Here is a 20743-nt window from a genome sequence, read left to right on the forward strand (position 1 = left end):
AACCTCTTCAACAAATAATGTTGGAAAAACTGGATTTCAACTTGTACAATAGTGAAACTGGATCGCTCTCACCCTGAAAAACTGTACAAAAATAAATTCAGAGATCTTAATCTGATAACTGAAACTTTGAGAGTAGTAAGGGAAAACATTTGAAGAAATAGACACATGCAACAGCTTCCTGACTAGGACTCCAATGGTTCAAAAATTAGGGCAATAAGTGACAAATATGATTATAGTAAAGTTGTATGCTTTTGTACATCAAAGGTAACAATAACCAGATTGAAGAGACAGCCCACAGAGTGAGAGAAAATCTTCACCAGAGACTAATCTAACAGAGGATTAATTAATATCCAAATACATAGAGCTCAAAAATTAAACACAAAAAGAAAAAATAATCCTATCAATAAATGGACATATCAATTAAAGAAAAAAGAAGAAATCACAAACGAATACATGAGATGTTCAGTATCCTTAGCCATAATGGAACACAAATCAAAATGACATTGAGATTCCATCTCATCCCAACCAGAATAACTATCAAAAAGAAAACAAACAATAAAAAATGATGGCAAGCAAAAAGGAACTGTTATATACTATTGGTAGGTACATAACAGTGAATTCACTATAGAAATCAGCATAGAGACTTAAAAATCTGAAAATATGAACCTGCTATGTCATTACTGGAAATACAATCCAGAAGAACATTAAGTCCACATTCAATAAAGGCACATTCATGTTTATAGTGGCACTGTTCACAATAACCAAGCTGGAGAATCAGCCTTAGATGCACATCATGTGATCAAAGGATTAAAAAATGTAGTATGTATACACAATAGAATATTATTCAGCAATAAAGAATGAAATTACATCATTTGCAGGAAAAGGATACAACTAGAGATCATCATGTTAAAAAAACAATCCAAAGTCTGGGGCTGGGAAGGTGACTCAGTGGTAGAGTACTTGCTTTGCATGCATGAGGCCCTGGGTTCGATTCCTCAGCACCACATAAGCAAAAAAAGAAAAAAGCCAGAAGTGGCGCTGTGGCTCAAGTGGTAGAGCGCTAGCCCTGAGCTGAAGAGCTGAGGGACAGCGCCCAGGCCCAGAGTTCAGGCCCCATGACCGGACCCAAAAAAAAAAAATCCAAAGAGAAAAAGACAAATATTACATATTTTCATTCATTTGCAGAATCTAGACCTGAAGGAAAAGACGTGAATTTAAAAAGGAGACTATTTGGGGACAGAAGCAGAGGGAAGAGAGAGCATGAAGGGAGAGAGCACTGTGATAACAAATGAGATCAAAGTATTTTAATATGCATATATTCAAATCTATTTTTAATTTTTTTTCTTGTCAGTTGTGGGGCTTGAACTCTGAGCCTGGGTGCTGTCCCTGTGCTCTTCAATTCAATGTGAGTGCTCAACCACTTGAGCCACAGCACCACTTCTGGTTCCTGGTGATTAATCAGAGATAAGAGTCTCACTGACTTTCCTGCTCAGGCTGGCTTTGAACTACAATCCTCAGATCTCAGCCTCCTAAGTAGCTAGGATTACAGGCGAGAGCCACCAGCATCCGGCCTATTTTAAAAATTCCTAAAGAGAATAAGGGAGGAAAGAAAAAGTAGTAAGAGGATGAATTTCACCAAAGTACATTATATGAATATAGGAACTTATCACAATGAAACCCCTTTGTACAATTAATACACTCTAATTCAAAATGTTAAAAAAAAAATCAAGATTTCTAGTAAAACTAATTCATGGTAGGTGGGGAAAATAAAAGGAAGAGAAAATTGCCCCAGTGCTTGGAGCAGGTGGATTACTAAGAAGAGAAATGGGCAAGGGAATTGGAGAGGTTATTGAAAGGGAAAGAGAACTAAGCTTCTGGACAAAGAAAGCCCAAATTAATACTCATAGTGCTTGCACTCATCCTTATCCTTCCAAACCCTTCTCTCTGGCCTCTCTTAGTACTAATCAGGGCTGACTGGGAAAAAAGAAAATTGTTCTTTTTTTTTCTTTCATTTAGAAAACACTAAATTTTCTAGTATATTCCAGCACTAGAGGAACAAATCATATTTGCTCTTATAACATTAGAACAGAATGGGAAATTCATATTGTAATCCAATAAGCAAACTAAATAAATATCTACAAACTGTAGCAGTGGATAGGAGGGGAGTTGAATTCAGTACTAGAAGACAACAAAACACTTTCTTAGATGAGGTGAGCAGTGAAGGCTCCCACGAGAAAGGGTGTTGTTTTGAGTTGCATTCCAAATATTCTTTTTCCACTTTTTCTTCCAAAAATAATCTCCAACTTTTGGGAGAGTTAGGCCCTCTCCCCTATAAAGCCATGTTCTTTCCTTCAAGCTCATCCTCAGCCTGGAGCAAAGAAGTGCCCTAATTGCCTAAAGCAAACCCAGCCCTCTTGCATTTCCTCACTCCCAGAGGAATTAGTTGTACTGTGGGCTTGTGATGCAGTGGAGGCTGATGGGAGAAGATGAATCTCTGGGCTTCAGAAGGAGCTACTAGAGAAATCCCTCTTTCTTTCTCTGGGGAATGTGTAGGGATATTGATCCTGGAACAGTGACAGCCATTTTGTAATGAGAAAAGAGCTGCACAGAAAATGAGGGGGAGAGGGGATTCTGAGAGACATATATCAAGCCTTTCTTAAAGCTAGTACTATTTTTAGACCCATAAAATACAGAAGCCAATGGTTTCCCATTATTATTTAGGGTAATTCAAATAGGAAGCTCCCACCTGCAATCAACACAAAACAATCAGAACTGCCAGCGAAATGACATTTAAGCTAAAGCCTGAGGGGAAAAAAAACACCAGAGGGTAAGAGAAAGTAATGTAGCCAATGCACAGGAACCAGCCCGGAAAGTTATGAAGAAAAAAACTTTAGAGGATGGGGGAAATGGAGGGGGCCCCTGTGTGGGAGCCATGGGAAGAGAGAAAGAGCTGAGGCCAGACAGGCAGGCAAGGGCCAGAAAATGCCTTGTGGGTCATGGGAAGGAATTTGGATGTTTGGATTTTATTCTAAGGAAATAGGAAGCGTCCCTCTGATTTGTGTTTCATAATGATGGCTCCTGGGTGTCGAATTCATTGTAGTCATCCAGGCAAGAGAAAACATTTGCTTGAATAGTTCTGGAGCCATTTCTTCCTTTTGTTCCTTCATTTTTGGGGGGTGGGGGTTGTTTGTAGGGCTTGAACTGCGGCTGTTCCTCAGCTCTTCAGCTTAAGGCTAGCGTTCTACCGCTTGAGCCTCTGCACCACTTCCAGTTTCCCCGGTGGTTTATTGGAGATAAGAGTCTCACAAACTTTCGTGCCTGGGCTGGCTTTGAACCATGATCCTCAGATCTCACTCTCCTGAGTAGCTAGGATTGTAGGCGTGCGCCACCGGCACCCGGCTTCCTTCATTTTTGTTTTTCAACCACAGATAAAGAATTCCTATGTTGCTCTATTAGAATTGATTATATATCCACAAGGAGATTTCATTATAGAGGGAAACAGGCAGACAATGGTAACAGTAATTGTTTTACTGTTGTAAAACAAGATGGAGTGAGGACACAGGAAAATGAGCCAGTAAGTTGGCCAATGAAGTTGGCGATAGCTTCTTAGAAATAAAGACTTTTGTCTTGTATGTAAGTTTATCTGATTTGGGGAGGGTAAGGGGAAGCATAGAAATGTTGGGACACTCCATCAGAAAGAATGACATTGCCCCATATGTTAGGAAATGGAAAGACTTGGGAAAAAATTATATTAAGTGAAGTAAGCCAGGCCCAAAGAAACATAGGTCCCATGGTTTCCCTTATTTGCAATAACTAGTATATGTCTGAGACAAGCAGAAAAGGTCAGATAAATTTATGTTAGGTGAAATGAACCCCAAGATAAGTATTCAAATGTTTTTGCTTTCATGCAATTGTTTCTAACATATTCATAAGATGATTTCTTTGTTGCTTTGTATGTCCCTCCTGGAAATTAGGGCACAAGCTCTTGTGTGTTTTAATCTGAAAATCAATTATACCCATTCTTATCAACCAGAGTTTATTACCTCATGGCAAAGGGGACCGGGAAGTACAAGGAACATTTGGTGAACACACTATTGCTCTAATTCCCTTTCACCAAGAAGTGATATAACGCTTGCTTTCACTGTATTTGATGTTGGTATAATTTGTGGAGCGGAAGTGAAAAAACAAATCATTTAAATAGGGATACAGGTGGACCCATTGCAACAATGAAATATACAAGACGTTATGTGGAAAAATGAACTTTACAACTTTGGTGGCGGGGTCGGAGGGGGGGTGAGATGGGCAACCCCTTTGTTCATCACCTTTACAATTTGAAAAAAATTTAAAGATGAACTAAAAACTTGAGATTATAGAGGTTTTTCAGATAAGCAAGAAGGATATGCTAAGCAGGGTGAAATGTCTCTCAATGGAGAGTCCTGGAGGCCTTAAAAGAGTTTTCATTCAAGGAACAAGTAATCAATGTTTCCAGATCACTTCTTGGTGAAAGGGAATTAGAGCAATAGTGTGTTCACCAAATGTTCCTTGTACTTCCCGGTCCCCTTTGCCATGAGGTAATAAACTCTGGTTGATAAGAATGGGTATAATTGATTTTCAGATTAAAACACACAAGAGCTTGTGCCCTAATTTCCAGCATTCCCTCCCTCTGAGGAAATGGAAAAATCATATGGATAAAATAGCCCAGACATTGTCACTGCATGGAGGACAGTGTCACCTCTGGAGAATCACCAAGTCCTACAGTGGACTTGACATGAATAAGATTTTTTTTATTACATCATTTGCAAAGAAATGGACAGACCTGGAGAAATTATGTTAACTGAAGTAAAGTCAAGCAGACAAGGACAAAGGATATATGCTTTCTCTAATAGGTGAAAGCTAGAACTAATTTATAAATATACAAATAAACACATACAGGGGTATATGCAAATGCACATTAACCAAATATGGTACTTGCAAGGTACTCCTCAGAAAAGCTCACAGTCCAACAAAATGAATAACAGGAAACTGGCTCTTGAATGGTGGGGGAAGGAGAAGCCAAGAGGAAGAGAAGAAAGGAGGAAGAGAATGCAGTTATAATATCCAATGCACATTCTATGAAATTAAGAAAATTCAGGGAAAGGGTGGGGTTGGAAAGAATGGGGGAAAATGATGAAAGGAGTGACATCAATCAAGATGCATTATACTTAAAACTCATTTGTTGAATAATAACCCCATTGCACAACCACTTTAAAGATAATAAAAATGTAACTTAAAGTATATATAACTTTAAAAAACATAAAAACTAAAAAAAATTTACATGAATATTAGATCACAGAGATTCTGGAAATGTCTGTTAATATATCTTAACATAGCCTGACTAATATACAGAGTGATTGTGATAAGACTAGACAGAAGGACAAGAGCCCAAACACAGAGATTTGACTGGCATGTTCCCTGTAAAAAAAAAAAATCGAGTTTTGTTATGAAGGGATTTAAAAGTCATCAAAGAGGAGAGAAGACAGTAGCATTATCAGGCCATTCTGGCTTTAATGGGATGCTGTACAAATGAACAGACTGATGGAAATGTAGGCTGGAGGCTTGAGGGAAGATAATTCTTAAAAGCAGAGGTAGAAAAGAGTTTCCTGAAATCATACAGGAAAAATATAATGATATTCTGAACTATGGCAATAATATCAACTTAGAAAGGAGGACGTAATTTTAGGAGAGATACTGGACAGAATCTGTGGGTAATAAAATATTTAGTAGGATGTAGGGAAGAAAAGACAGAGGGGGATTATTTTTTAATAAACTCTTTTTCTTAGTCCTAATTTAAGAAAACATAAAAACACTTTCACTACTCTGGATTCAATCACTATCAATATTAAGAGAACCAGGAAGAAGGGTGGAAATTGTGTGATAATTAATTTATCAACTTCATTGGATTAAAGGACACCTAAGAAGTTAATAAAGCATATTTCTGAGTGTGACATTTCCCAGACACCACTGGCATGTGAAACAGCACCTGAGGGGGAAAAGACATGCCCTGAATGTGGGCCTCACTCTCCAATAGGCTGGAGGCCAAGATAGAAGAAAAGTGGCAGAAAGGAAACCAGCAGGCTCATGTAAGCTCCTTTCTTTCTGGTTAAGAGCCTCTATTGATTTTGCCATTGCCCATGGACATTGGATTTCAGTTTGTTCAGCCTTTCAATGTAAACTCACAACAGTGATTCTCCAGGGAGCTTCTAGGTCTTTATCCTTGGACTGGGAGTACATCATTGTTCCCCTTGTTCTTTTTCTTCCAGCTTTTTAAAGGGAGCTGCTACCAGTACCCTGATTCTCTAGTGTTCAGACAGCCACCATTAGACTCCCCAGTCTCCAGCCAATCACATAAATCAATCTAAATTTTTCTATTCTGCAAGACAACTCTGACTAATACACATGGAAAAACAGAAAAAAGAACAAAAACAAAACCAAACAAAAATCACTGGACCATGAGTCAGAGACGACAGGAGACCAGATCTGTTCCCTCTAACTTGAACCAGCTTATAGTACCTTTCTTGATTTCAGTTTCCTTATCAGCTTAGTGAGATCATTAGACTTAGAGATCTCCAGGGTGGAAGTGGCTCAAATGGTAGAGTGCTAGACTTGAGCACAAAGAGGCTCAGGGACAGTGCCCAGGCCCTGAGTTCAAGCCCCAAGACTGACCAAAAAAAAGATGGCAAAAAAATTCTCAAGGTCTCTTTCCATTTTAATGTTCATAACCCTCAAAAAGGAAATAGGAATAGAAAAGGGAAAGAAGAAAGAGAAGATAGGTAAGGAGTTTGGCTAGGACCAAGAAGAAGAAAGCAAAGAGTGGGGTAGAAAAGATCAGAATGGGGGAGCTGGGAAGGTGGCTCAGTGGTAGAGCGCTTGCCTTGCATGCCTGAGGCCCTGGGTTTGATTCCTCAGCACCACATAAGCAAAAAGAAAAAAAAGCCAGAAGTGGCACTGTGGCTCTAATGGTAGAGCGCTAGCCTTGAGCTGAAGAGCTGAGGGACAGCGTCCAGGCCCAGAGTTCAGGCCCCACGACCGGACCCAAAAAAAAAAAATGTTTTCCAATAACAGCAGGAAACTTCAGTATCATTTGTCAACCAAGTACAATGACTTCTATGATAGAACATAGTTATTCCTGAATGAGTTCAAACATTATAATAGTGTATCCCACACAACATTGATGTCTTGTTGCTAAAGGTAACAGAGAAACCAGCACTATAGAAGGATCATAAAATAGATGTAGACCATATTACAACTAAGAAGTTCATGAAATCATCTAAGTTCTTATGTTGGGATAGAAAACAGAAATACCAGCAAGATTTCTTAATCAAAAACCACTGGTAGATTATGCATAATGCCTGTGATATTCAAGGTATATGGGAGAAAGTTTAGTTTTGTGTCTGTGCAGTTAACTCACTTCATAAGTGACCAAAGTTCAGTTCTGCTGGGGTACACAATGAAAAGGATGCCCTACTCTTTTTGCCCTTCAAGATTTCCTTTTAAAAAATCTTTATTGAACTATAAATCCATCCAGCTACAGTGTAAAAACCAATAGTTTTGGCATATTTCATGACATTATTTTTTCATTGTAGTAAACCATAAAAGTAACATTTTTTATCTTAACCATTTTATGCAAATAATTCAGTGGTGTTGATTTTACTTACAGTATTATGCAACTAGACCACTACCTATGTAGCTCTCTTTTAAGCTAAGACATAATTTACCTGATTGTTTATCACAAAAAAACCCACACTCTAAGTAAAAATTATTTTCATCTGGTCCTCACTTGTGAGCCATGCTGTAAAGTCCATATGTACATCTGTATCAGTTTTGACAAAGTTCTATCTCTGTGCATTAAGGATGACATTTCCAGGAAACTGAACAGGACACATCTGAGTGATTTATTCATGCTTTTCCTTAAAGGGAAAGCTGGCTGTTGGCCAGCCATCTTTTTTGATGTTGATACAGTTTTGAAGGCATTCCCTATGAAGAAGTTTCTGAGACTCAGTTGGCATGCAGGATGCTTATTAAGGCATAGGCTTGGGTCAACAGGTATTGAAGGAGGAGAAGGAAAGCAAAGTTGGACAGAGGGAGAAGTAACACTGGGAGAAGTTGAGCTGAAGTGCATTCAATATAATCCTCAGCCAACTCCCCAGGAAACTATGAAACTAGGGGATAGCTCTTTAGAGGTAAACTGAAGTGAGGAGACCAAACCTTTATCCTCATTGGTCAACATTAGATGTATGCTGTTTCTTGGTCAAGCAAGTTTGTTCAGCAACACAATCCTCTAAAAGGGCTAAGAGCTGAATGTTATCATCTTGGCAACTCTCCCGGCAGCACAATTGTTTAGTACCTCTTCCATGGTAGATGCTTTCTGGTAGACTTTAACATGGAAAACAAAGACCTCTCCCCTTCTTTCCTACTCTCATATGTCTAAAATACATCTACTTCTGACTTTCTTGTTTCTGATATTCTAATCTTTCTCTAGGCCTCTGAAGAGCCAATCAAGCCATTTGCCACTGATCTTGAGTGTATAAATTCTAACCTCCAAGCCACTTCCTTTCCTTAGAAAGGTGTAGCACTTAAAGCTACACTCATTGGGTCATTTTTCTTTCAACACTTCTTTCAAGGTCACGCTGAAAAAAAATATCATGCATCCAAGTTTACCTTAAATACCAAGTCAAGCCAACTGCAAACCAAGCTCAGAATTTTTCCTCCTCTACCAATTAGCCCTAAAGGATCTTTTTCCAATCACAGAGTGAGCTGAAGGAGAATTGCTCCTCCAGGCATGGTAGATGGCCCTGAGCTCTCTGACCCTGAAGCTTACTTTGTATCCCAGGTCTCATTTGTGCTATGTTGGATGGGCAGGGCATTTTCGTCTTGTTATGTACTATTATTGGGCCTTCACAAGGTCCTGGTAATCCTCAGTTCATTCTGGACTGCTCTGGGACTAGAGCCTTCTAGTGTGCTATGGGTTTGCACATTCTGTACTAAAGACCGTAAGGTATTTTAAAAGATGTCTAATTTTCATTCTAAGTGGCATTGTCTTATTCTAGTCTACATCACAATTCTTCTGTTTGGGCTTGCCATCAACTCCATAAGACATATTTTCCCATAACTCGTACCTTCAGTACCATAAGATCTACATGATCATCTGACCGAATCCTGAACTTGTTGTAGTTCCCTTGCCTACTTTGGGCACCAACCAAAATTGGCATCCTTCCATGTTACCTAGTAGAGGAGTACTCCCAAATATAGAATGTACTATCTCCAGAACCAGAGGTAACATAATAAGTATTGTACATTATGATGATTTCTTTGTGGTTGAGGTATATGATCTAATTGGGGGTTCTCCTCTTTTGAGAGAATTTTCTGGCACATTCCAAAGCAGAATGTCCCAAATATGTTCCTGATGTGGTAGGTCACAAAATCTTTATAGAGTTTATCTTCTACCATCTGAGTATATATGTCCTAAAAGGTTATCCATAGACCTGGGCTTTTTATTTTTTAAACCAATCTGATCCAATCTTACCATTGATGAAAGTGATATTTGTTGAATGTCCAGATAGTTCTTATCACAGAGGCATAGAACTAACATGCTTCTGGGGCAAAACTGCAGGTTAATACTTTTGTCCTTTCTAAGTCAGTACAAATTGATTTTGATCCAATTTTCTAATAGTTTTGGAAAATAAAGCATTAGGCAGATTAATGAGAACATATTACATAACTAGAGCTATTAACCTGCCCAACAAAGAAGTTGCAATTGGAGTTACTATATGATTACGTTTACAGTGGTTCATTAACTTATTTTAGGATCTGTCTGCTATCTTCAGGTGCCAGATTGGTATATTCAACATGGATAGGATGGAGACCACTACCCTGCATCTTTGGGTGGTTCTAATATCTGCCATCCTTTCTACCCCTAGAATGCAATTTTATTTTTAATTTCCTATTTTGTTAGTCAGAAGAGCAGAGAGGCTATTTCAGTAGCTTCTGCTTGACCTAACCACAACTTGCTCTTTCCCAGTGTTCAGAAATTATATCCAATTATATTTCCAGGGACTAAACATATGACTACTAGGTAAGTTCATAGAATCTGTGGACCAGGACTGAACCAAAACCTCATTTATTACCTAGTTCCCATACACTCACACTCTACAATGGGGCTCATGATGATGCTTTAGATCTCCAAGTATCAATGTAACTCTTGTCCTGGGTCCAGAAGTCCTCAAAAATGCTTGAGTCTATCCCTTCCCCAATGTAAAGTCGTCAGAGTAAAAGAACATGAGTTGCTTTGGGGAAAGACAGGGGTAGTCATTTATGAACACACTTACTATGGTACTTGATGGTATTTCCTCCTGGGGATCTGAATTCTGTTTCAGTTTGTGAGTTCTTAGTCCAAAAACTAACTCAGATCCAGAAAATGGACAAGAAATAATTTTTTTGCCATCCCTGGGACTTGAACTCAAGACCTGGGCACTGTCCCTGAGCTTCTTTTGCTCAAGGTACTTGAGCTATACCACCACTTCCTGCTTTTTCTGTTTATGCAGTACTAAGGAATAGAACCCAGGGCTTCATGTATGCTAGGCAAGTGCTCTACCACTAAGCCACATTCCCAGTCCTGAAATTATTAATTTTATCCTATATTGAATAATATCTTTATAGGCTTTCCACCTACTTTGTCCTTAAGGACACTGAGTTCTATCAACTATCTCTACCAGAATTTCTGAGTCAGACCTTCTTAGATGCAATTTGACCTTTTTGCTTGGTCTCCTGCTGAAGGAAATGAAACCCCTTTATATATTAAAAGGGGACCTTCTGAAATGCAAATAAAGACAACCCTGAGATACCACCTTACCCCAGTCAGAATGTCCCACATCCACATATCAGCCAACGACAAATGCTGGAGGGGATGTGGAGAAAGAGGAACCCTATTACACTGCTGGTGGGAATGTACACTTATACAACCACTTTGGAAAGCAGTCTGGAGGGTCCTTAGAAAGCTAAAGATTGACCTCCCTTATGACCCAGTCATACCACTTCTAGGCATCTACCCTGAACAACAGGAACCAATACACAAGGACACCTGCACCTCCATGTTTATTGCAGCACTGTTCACAATAGCTAGGATATGGAAACGACCTAGATGGCCCACCACAGATGAATGGATCCAAAAATTGTGGTATCTATACACAATGGAATATTATGCAGCCATTAGAAATGACAAAATAATGGCATTTGCAGGGAAATGGATGGAGCTAGAAGGAATCATGTTGAGCGAGGTAAGCCAAGAACGAAGAGGTCAAACAGTACATGGTCTCCCTGATAAGTGGATGCTAAATCCAAAATGTTAGGTGATACGACAAAACTAACAGGACTTAAGAAACAAAGAACTCCTACTCATCTGGTTGAACCACTACTAAATATCCCCATGGTGCTGATCACAAATATGGTATATAACATGTGAACACCATTATATGTTACAGACTGTGATAGACAATTTGCTCCAGGAAAGTTAGAATGAACTTGTGACTTTAAATGAGCATCATTATTCCACAATACTGTGAAATTCTGGGAACTATGTAATCACTTAATCACAATAAAAGAAAAAAAAAGAACCTCAGGGAAGGTAGGGAGGGTGGGGATGGTAGGGGGAAAACAATGGAGGGGGTACCAATGTTCAAGAGGAAGTGTACTCATTACCTCACTCATGTAACTGTAACCCTCTGTATAGTATCTTTACAATAAAAAAAAAGAGGACCTTCTGGATCTCACACTTAAATTTTAATTGCTAGGTAATTATGATCAGTGATAGGCTCTAAAATCTGTTCTTTTCAATTTAGCAAGAACTTATTTTAGTAAAACAAAGTAAGCTGAGAATAGGAAAGGAAAATAGAAACATTTCCTACTTTTTACAAGAAAAAGAGAATGGAGAAGCTTGTAAACAGGATCTTCTCTACCCTTTAAGTTACCAATCTCCCCCATATTTCTCAAAAGCCTAACATATTACATAAACTTCATATTCTTTTTCCACATTTGTGCCATCCCAGTTCATAGTTAGTAAGAGTTTTAATAACTGTGCTGCCACAGTTAAGGTAAGGGGTAGGTTTATTCATCGTTCCGGCTGGCACCAGGCCATCTTGGTCCTCCACGTGGTGGAGAAAGGCCTGGGAAAGAGAGCTGAGAGAGCTGGGAAAGAGAGAGAGAAAGAGAGAGCTGGGGGAAAGAGCTAAGAGAGAGCTAGAAAAGAGAGAAAATAGCTAGAAAAGAGCAGAGAGAGAGCGTCTGGGCCTGGGCTAGATAAGGCATCTAGGGTACGGAGGGAGAAAGGTGTGGCCACATCAAATTCAGATGTGACCTCAGCAGATGCAGGTGTGACCTCTTCCAGGTGTCCCAGTTGCCTAGGTAACGCAGGTACTGGGTGGAGACCTTGCTGCTAGGAGGGTGGAGTCTGCTAGCCATCCAGGAGTGGACCTTACATTCCAGCCTTTTAATAATCATGAAATAGGGCGAGGAGTCTCAGAGAGAAAATGTGAATTGAGCTGCAGACCTAAGCCAAGCCTGTGGAGAATTCTGAAGCTGAAATGGAGTCTTCACAGTTGTCCAGAGTTCAGATGAAAGGACTTGGCCTCTTTACCCTCCACTGATGAGACAGCCTCTAGGAAGATGAGTGGCTTCTGGAGAGGCACTGGTCTTCCTTCAAAGCATCCCTATAGGTGACTGACAGCAGCGGCTGTCTTCCAATCATACTTAGGAAACTTGGGGCAAGGAGAGGGATCCATCTTTCATTCCCACAGGAGACGACACCATAAACATCACAGCATTCCCCACCACCACAAAGGAAGTGGTAAAAACTGGGATCAGAATGACAATGCATGCAATGGTAAAGAGGGACACGTTTTGGCTTTTCAAGAGGAAAGAGGTTTTGAAATGAGAGATTAGAGAACAGACACACACACACACACACACACACACACACACACACACACACACACACACACACACTTCTTCAAGGACATTTCCAGACTTCCTAGAAGGGGCATGTCTCATCTTTATATTCAGCCTGAGCAGTCTGAACCTGCACAGACATGTAAAGAATAAAAGAACTTAAGACTGGACTGTGATGTAAACAGCTCAAAAATAACACACACACACACACACACACACACACACACACACACACACACACACACACACACGATTCATGGCCAGAATTTGAAGGCTTTCCTCATTTGTTAGAAACAAAGCTACAACAGAACATTTTATATATCTAAAACCACACCCAAATGTGGCAATAAAACATAAATAAGTACTTTCTGAGCCAAATTGAAGCTAAGAATAGACTAGGAATCCATTTGCTGTTATCTTCTGATGTGCAGCATCTGACCACCCCTCATTAGTGTATGATAAGCTCATTCATGGAGCATGTGGCAAAGCATTGGATATAGTCTCTAGAGACAGCCTTAGCCAGGTCTTCTGGATCTGTGTGTGGCTGAGCTATCCAGAAACAAGCAATGAGATGTTTCTTACACTTCCTTAATTTTGAGATACGATTACCTAATTTCATAATATGAAAAATATCAAAGCATAAGAAAAAGCAAGAAGAAACAATAAGAAGTTGACCTAGTACAGACAGGCCCTGATTGATGATTCCAGCAGATGACTCAAGTGACAGATTCCTCAACGAGAAATTGCCTGCTGCCCCATCCATCTTATTGCAATGAGACAATTATCACTTAATTTTTAACATTGTCCTTCGTTTTTATCTTGTGACAAATACAATTTTGTAATCACTTTGTTATAATTTCCCTAAATTGGCAAAGATGGTTCTAAAAGTGCCCTGCATGCACGTGCACAGGCACATACACACACACACACATACACACACACACACACACACACACACACACACACACTCAGTCCTCTACACATCAACTAGAGGGGGTAGGTTTTACCTCTTTCATGTTGTGGTAGATACATAGGTTATATGTTTTCAATTTTAAAAAAATATTTTTAAAAATATATATGCATACATATGTGTGTATGTGTGTATATATATATGTATATATATATATATGTGTGTGTGTATATATATATATATGGATACCTATTTAGAAACCTAGATAGAGATTTTAACTGATAGGTATCCTGTTGTTAAAAATCACGTTTTAAGACTACATCACTAAAATCATCTGGTGGTTTATGTTTTTTTAATAAGTTTTTTATTGTGAAAATACTGTACAGAGGGGTAACAATCACATAAGCAAGGTAATGAGCATATATATACATATATATACATATATATGTATATATATATGCATACATATATATGTATATATGTGTGTGTGTGTGTGTGTATATATATATATATATATATATATATATATATATATATATATATATATATATATGTTTGGGGTTTTTTTGGTCGGTCGTGGGGCTTGAACTTTGGGCCTAGGCGCTGTCCCTGTGCTCTTCAGCTTAAGGCGAGTGCTCTATCGCTTGAGCCACAGCGCCACTTCTGGTTTTCTCAGTGGTTTATTGGAGATGAGAGTCTCACGGACTTTCCTGCCAGGCTGGCAGGATCTGATCTCAGATCTCAGCCTCCTGAGTAGCTAGGATTACAGGTGTGAGCCACCGGCACCTGGCTAAATGAGTATATTTCTTATCAAACATTGTTGCCTCCTCCTTTTTTCTCCCCTACCATCCCTTCCCTCCCATCTCCACAAGTACATTCCCCTCTCTTCCCTCCTCCCCACCTAAATTGTAAAGTTCATTTTTCAAAATAGTGTCTTGTACATCTCATTGTTGCAATGGGTCCACCTGTATCCCTATTTATTCATTTATTTATTTCTGCCAGTTGTGGGGCTTGAACTCTGGGCCTGGGCGCTGCCCCTCAGCTCTTCAGCTCAAGGCTAGCGCTCTACCACTTGAGCCACAGCGCCACTTCCAGCTATGTGGTGCTGAGGAATCAAACCCAGGGCCTCATGCATGCAAGGCAAGCACTTTGCCACTGAGCCACCTTCCCAGCTCCTGTATCCCTATTTAAACAATTTTTTTCACTTCTATTCCCCAAACTATACCAACATCAAATACAGTGAAAACAGGGATTATATCATGGGGGAGGGACATACAAAGCAACAAAAAAATCACATGGTACCTTATAAATACATTAGAAACAATCGCAAGAAACAAAAAACCACTTGTGTCCTTATCTTGGGGTTCATTTCTCTCAACATGATCTTATCTGATCTTTTCTGCTTATCTCAGATATATACTAGTTATTGTAAATAAGGGAAACCATGGGACCTATGTTTCTTTGGGCCTGGCTTACTTCACTTAATATAATTTTTTCCAAGTCTTTCCATTTCTTAACAAATGGGGCAATGTCATTCTTTCTGATGGAGAAATAGAATTCCATTGTGTATATATACCACATTTTCTTGATCCATTCATCTACTGAGGGGCATCTGGGTTGGTTCCATATCTTAGCTATGGCAAATAATGCTGCAATAAACATAGTTGTGCTGGTAGCTTTAGTATGGTTTTGTTTGTGATCATTCGAGTAAATGCCCAAAAATGGGATTGCTGGGTCATAGGGGAGCTCTATGTGGAGTCTTTTGAGGAACCTCCATACTACTTTCCAAAGTGGTTGAACAAGTTTACACTCCCAACAACAATGCAGTAGGGTTCCCTTTTGGCCACATCCCTCCAGCATCTGTTGTTATTAGAGTTCCTGATTATAACCATTTTAACTGGGGTGAGGTGGTATCTCAATGTTGTTTTGATTTGCATTTCTTTTATGGCTAGAGAGGTTGAGCATTTCTTCATGTGTCTATTGGTCATTCTTATTTCGTCTTCAGAGAAGTTTCTCTCAGTCTTTAGTTTACTTATTTACTGGGCAGTTGTTTCTTTGAGGATTTCTTGTTGGGGGATTTAATTTTTGAGTTCCAAATATATTTTAGATATGAGACCCTTGTCCATTGTATGGCTCGTGAAGATCTTCTCCCAATCCGTGGGTTTTCTATTGATCTTGCTAGCTATGTCCTTTGCCATGCAGAAGCTCTGCAATCCCATTTGTCCAAACTTTCTTTGATTTGTTGTGTTTCTGGGTCTCTATTAAGAAAATTTAGACCTGTGCCAAGGAGACCTAGGGTTTCTCCTATTCTATCCTGTAATGTTTTCAGGGTGTCTGTTTTGACTCCAAGGTCTTTGATCCACTTGGAGTTGATTCTGGTGCAGGATGTAGCTTTAGTTTTCTACAAGTGATCAACCAATTTTGCCAGCACCATTTACTGAAGAGGCTGTCTTTCTTCCATTCTATTTTTTTTAGCTCCCTTATCAAAGATTAGGTGACTATAAGTCTGTGGGTTCATTTCTGGGTCTTCAATTCTATTCCATTGGTCCTGAGGTCTGTTCTTGTGCCAGTACCAAGCTGTTTTGATTGATATGGCTTTGTAGTAGAGTTTGAATTTTGGTATTGATATTCCTCCAGCACTGTTCTTTCTGTTAAGGATCGTTTTTGCTATTCAGGGTCTTTTATTGTTTGTTCCATATGAATTTTTGGATTGCCCCTTCTATTTCCTTGAAGAATGAGGTTGGAATATTGATATGTATTGCATTGAATTTGTAGATAGCCTTGGGAAATATTGCCATTTTCATGATGTTGATCCTTCAATCCAGGAGCATGGGAGGTTTTTCCACTAAGTTCTGCTTTGATTTCCTTTTTCAGGTTTTTAAAGTTTTCAGTCCTTCACTTCTTTGGTTAAGTTATTTCCTAGGTATTTTATTTTTTGTGGGGCTATTACAAATGGAGTTGCTTTTCTGATTTCAGCTGTCCTCTTCTCATTGTTGGCATACAGAAAAGACATTGATTTGGGGGGTTAATTTTATACCCTTCTACTTTGCCAAAGTTTTGAATCAGCTCAACTAATTTGGGAGTGGAGTCTGTGGGATTCTTTAAATACAAAATCATGTCCTCTGCAAAGAGGGAGAGTTTACTTCATCTTTCCCTATTTGGATCCCCTTTATGTTTACATCTTATCTTATTGCTGTAGCTAGGCATTCTAATACTAAATTGAAAAGAAGTGGAGAGAGTGGACATCCTTGTCTCATTCCTGAGGAAATGGCTTTAGTTTTTCACCATTAAGTATAATGCTGGCTGTAGGTTTGTCACATACAGCCTTTAATGTATTAAGGAATGTTCCATGGATTCATATTGGTGGTTTATTTGTTGCACTATGAATTTATCTAATTTTTCTGTCCATTTTTACAACATTCTGCTTTACTGTCTCCAAAGCTCTTCATTGACACTATTAAGTACTCCTCCACTAAAATATAAACTTACTAAGTATAGTCTCCTCTTCCTTTCCCTTGAATTCTCATCACCTAAAACAATGCCAAGTATATGGCTTCTACTTACTAAAAGGTTGTTGAATAAGTAGATGACTGAAACTTTTATTTATCCATCCAAAATGTATCTATTCCACTTAACATGAGAAAGTTAGATACAGAAGTAGATTAAATAGTTTAGATCTATTTGGCAGATTAAATATGGTCTGCATATTCAACATATATTTTGTAAAAATAATTTTCTAGAGACAGAGTCCTAAAAAAAAGTCCAAAAGTCCAACAAATAGGTAACTGGAGGATCATCTTTCATCCCTGCAAAGGCAGGAAAAGGGAATGGGAACTTCTTTTATCAATCCTATTATGCGTTGTGTTGCCATCACATTTTATTAACCATATCCCAAATACCTGCCTAACACAACCTAAATCACCCTTTTGTAAAATATGAACATGCCTGAAGCTCAATAATAACTCCTTTGTTCAGCCCTCCGCTCAGTATAGGTCTATTCATTATCTAACCTTATTTAGGCATTTCCAACAATGTCTTCCTGCTCTTGCACACACACACAATTTTTAAAAGCCAGCTGTGCAAGTCTGACCATCCCTGGGGATTATTGACCAGGGTGGTTTGCATTTATGAGCACATAACTGAAGCTGACATGGTCCTTACCAGAATTAATAGTTCTTGGAACAACTTGCTTTCCTAGCATTTTTATAAACAGTTTTGTACATCCCAGGGCAAGGCAGATTTTAATTAGTGTCACTAATAGCTAAGTAATCAGAGGTAAAATAATTAAGTGACCGGGACCAATACGAGCAAGGGATGGAAGATAAACTTAGAGTCTATGCAGAGTCAAGGTGGTAGAAGTTTCTACTTGTCTTTGGGGTGGTGTTGGTGAGTCTTCTGTTAGCACTAACTAGGAAGGAATGACTGCTGGCAAATTTGGTTTGTATTTGTGCAATATCATTTTGAAACACCCGGTGCTTCCTTCCTCACACCCTCTCTCTTTAGTTTCTCCTCTTATTTAATTGTGGTTGCTCTATTTTATAAGGAAAGCAGCTGCCTGAGAGGGTAAGACATATACCATTCAGAGTCATGGTTCACAGTTTGCTAAATGTAAGCCTGTCTAATCCTTTGGTATCATTGGATTACTCTCCCCCCAGCAAATTTTCCCGGCTTTCATCATGGGAATGGGATCCCTGCCAAGAAAGCACTCATCCCAGCTCAATCCACCTGGTCCTTCCTGATTGTAGACTCCCCCATTCCAGGCCATTAAAGAGCTGTCAGCCTGAATATTTGCACAACCTCTTCTGCAGGTCAAATACAAAGTCTTTGTTTCATAGAATTACTAACCTTGATACATGATTCTGATCTGAATTAGTGAGAGAGATGAGAGAATGAGAGACAGACAGACGGAGAGACAGAGAGAGAGGGAGAGAGAGAAGGTAGAAAGGGCCTTTGATCATTTTGCTTCATTTCTCTTAATATCGTTAATTATATAAAGTAAGTTTATAGTTTATTTAAATAAGTTTAAAATAACAACCGTGTTCAGATCAGAGGACTTACAAAAGATTTACCATACACCTGTGAGGATTAAGGCCACTCTACACTCTAAGTTGGAAGGTAAGTTAAAAAGCCATCCTGGAATTCCTAAATGCTTCATAAATTCTACATCAATTAAAATTGCAACTGATTTTAAAAAATGTTTATGGTCATTTACTGTCTAATACCTTTCACAAGCCTAGAGAAAGGGACCTTCTTGAATTTCAAAGGGAAATGGTTCCTTGTGATTGGCAACCTAGAACAGGGGTTGGAGACACACACACACACACACACACACACACACACACACACACACACACACACACACACACACACACACACACCACAATTATCTAGTATTCTAAGCATGTGTAAACTCTCTTACAGAGCTAGGACAATAGCACCATGCCATTCCATTGCTGATTTTAGTCCCTCCTCAGTTAAACTTTAACAACTGTAAGCAAACTATTGTGCAAGCACACTATTTAAGAGTTCCTTTTGAACTTGGGTATCCAGACACAAGTGACTTAAGGATTTACTGGTCATATTTATCACACAGGCAACACATGCGTCCTACCCTGAACACTAAATTTAAAATCTTATGAAAATGAAAGATTCCTCTGCTTTTTCTATTCTGACATTAAACTTACAGGAGTGAAGAAAGCATTCATGAATGGACAATTCCGATTAAAAAATATATATATTGAGTGTGTTTCCATGACACTGCAGTGGTCCCCTTATCCTTGGGAGACAGGGTCCAAGACGCCAAACAGATGCCTAAAACCACTGAAAATATCAAACCAAAAATATGTGTGTGTGTGCGTGTGTGTGTGTGTGTGTGTGTGTGTGCGTGTGTGTGTGTATGTATGTATTTTATGTTTTATCCTATACAGACATCAATGATGAAAATGACTTTATAAATTAGGCACAATAAGAAATTAACAGTAATAAAACATGGTGACAATGCAAGTTAGATTGAATATAATCTTTCTCAAAATATATTTTTTGTTTTCAAGTATGTGATTTCTTCACTCTGCCCTGTACTTCTCCACATAGTACCAGAATTAATCTGACCCTCCATGTTTTATGTCCTGGAACTTTCTTTGCATTTTTGTGAATGAAAATTCTATTTGACCTCTTCCTAGTATCATTATAATTGAATGACATCCTTAGCCAATTTTTTCACTCTTCCAGAAATGTATTTTTCCATCCAAACCTATTCCTGAATCTGTGCAAGTATCCCTTATTGAAATAAATGCCTTGATGTCAGTTATTTCGCATGCTGCAGCCTCCATATAGACTCCGTGTTTTCTGACAACAACTGCTGCCAATCAGAACACATTTTCTATTCATGTCTCTCGCCACAAATTTAATTCCTCTTCCATCTTCAGCATTTCTTACACACTGTGGCTGTAACTTTCAGTTTGATGCATGACCACCAAACTAGCATAGATTTCTTTTTTCTTCACATTTGCAGACAAAAGATTCATTCACACTGAACACTTTAAGCAACTTCAGGATAAGATTTTTCCCCTTTCTTTATTAAATCAAGGGTTTTTACTCAAAGGAAGTGCTTTACAACTCCTGTTTGTTACATCCAAATCACTAGCATCACTCTTCTCTTGTGTGGAGGACTTTATTAATAAAAATAAGAGTTACTTGGAATGAAATGTTGTGATACCTCAGCGATGAATCTGACACTAAGACAGCTACTGACTAATGGATCAGTAGTGTAGACAACATGGATACACTGGACAAAAGGATGATTCACATGCTGGGCAGGATGGAGAGGGACAAAGTGTGATTTTTATCACATTAATC

This window comes from Dipodomys merriami, unplaced genomic scaffold, assembly GCF_024711535.1.
Source record: "Dipodomys merriami isolate MVZ:Mamm:240054 unplaced genomic scaffold, mDipMer1.0.p SCAF_1, whole genome shotgun sequence".
Lineage (NCBI taxonomy): Eukaryota > Metazoa > Chordata > Mammalia > Rodentia > Heteromyidae > Dipodomys > Dipodomys merriami.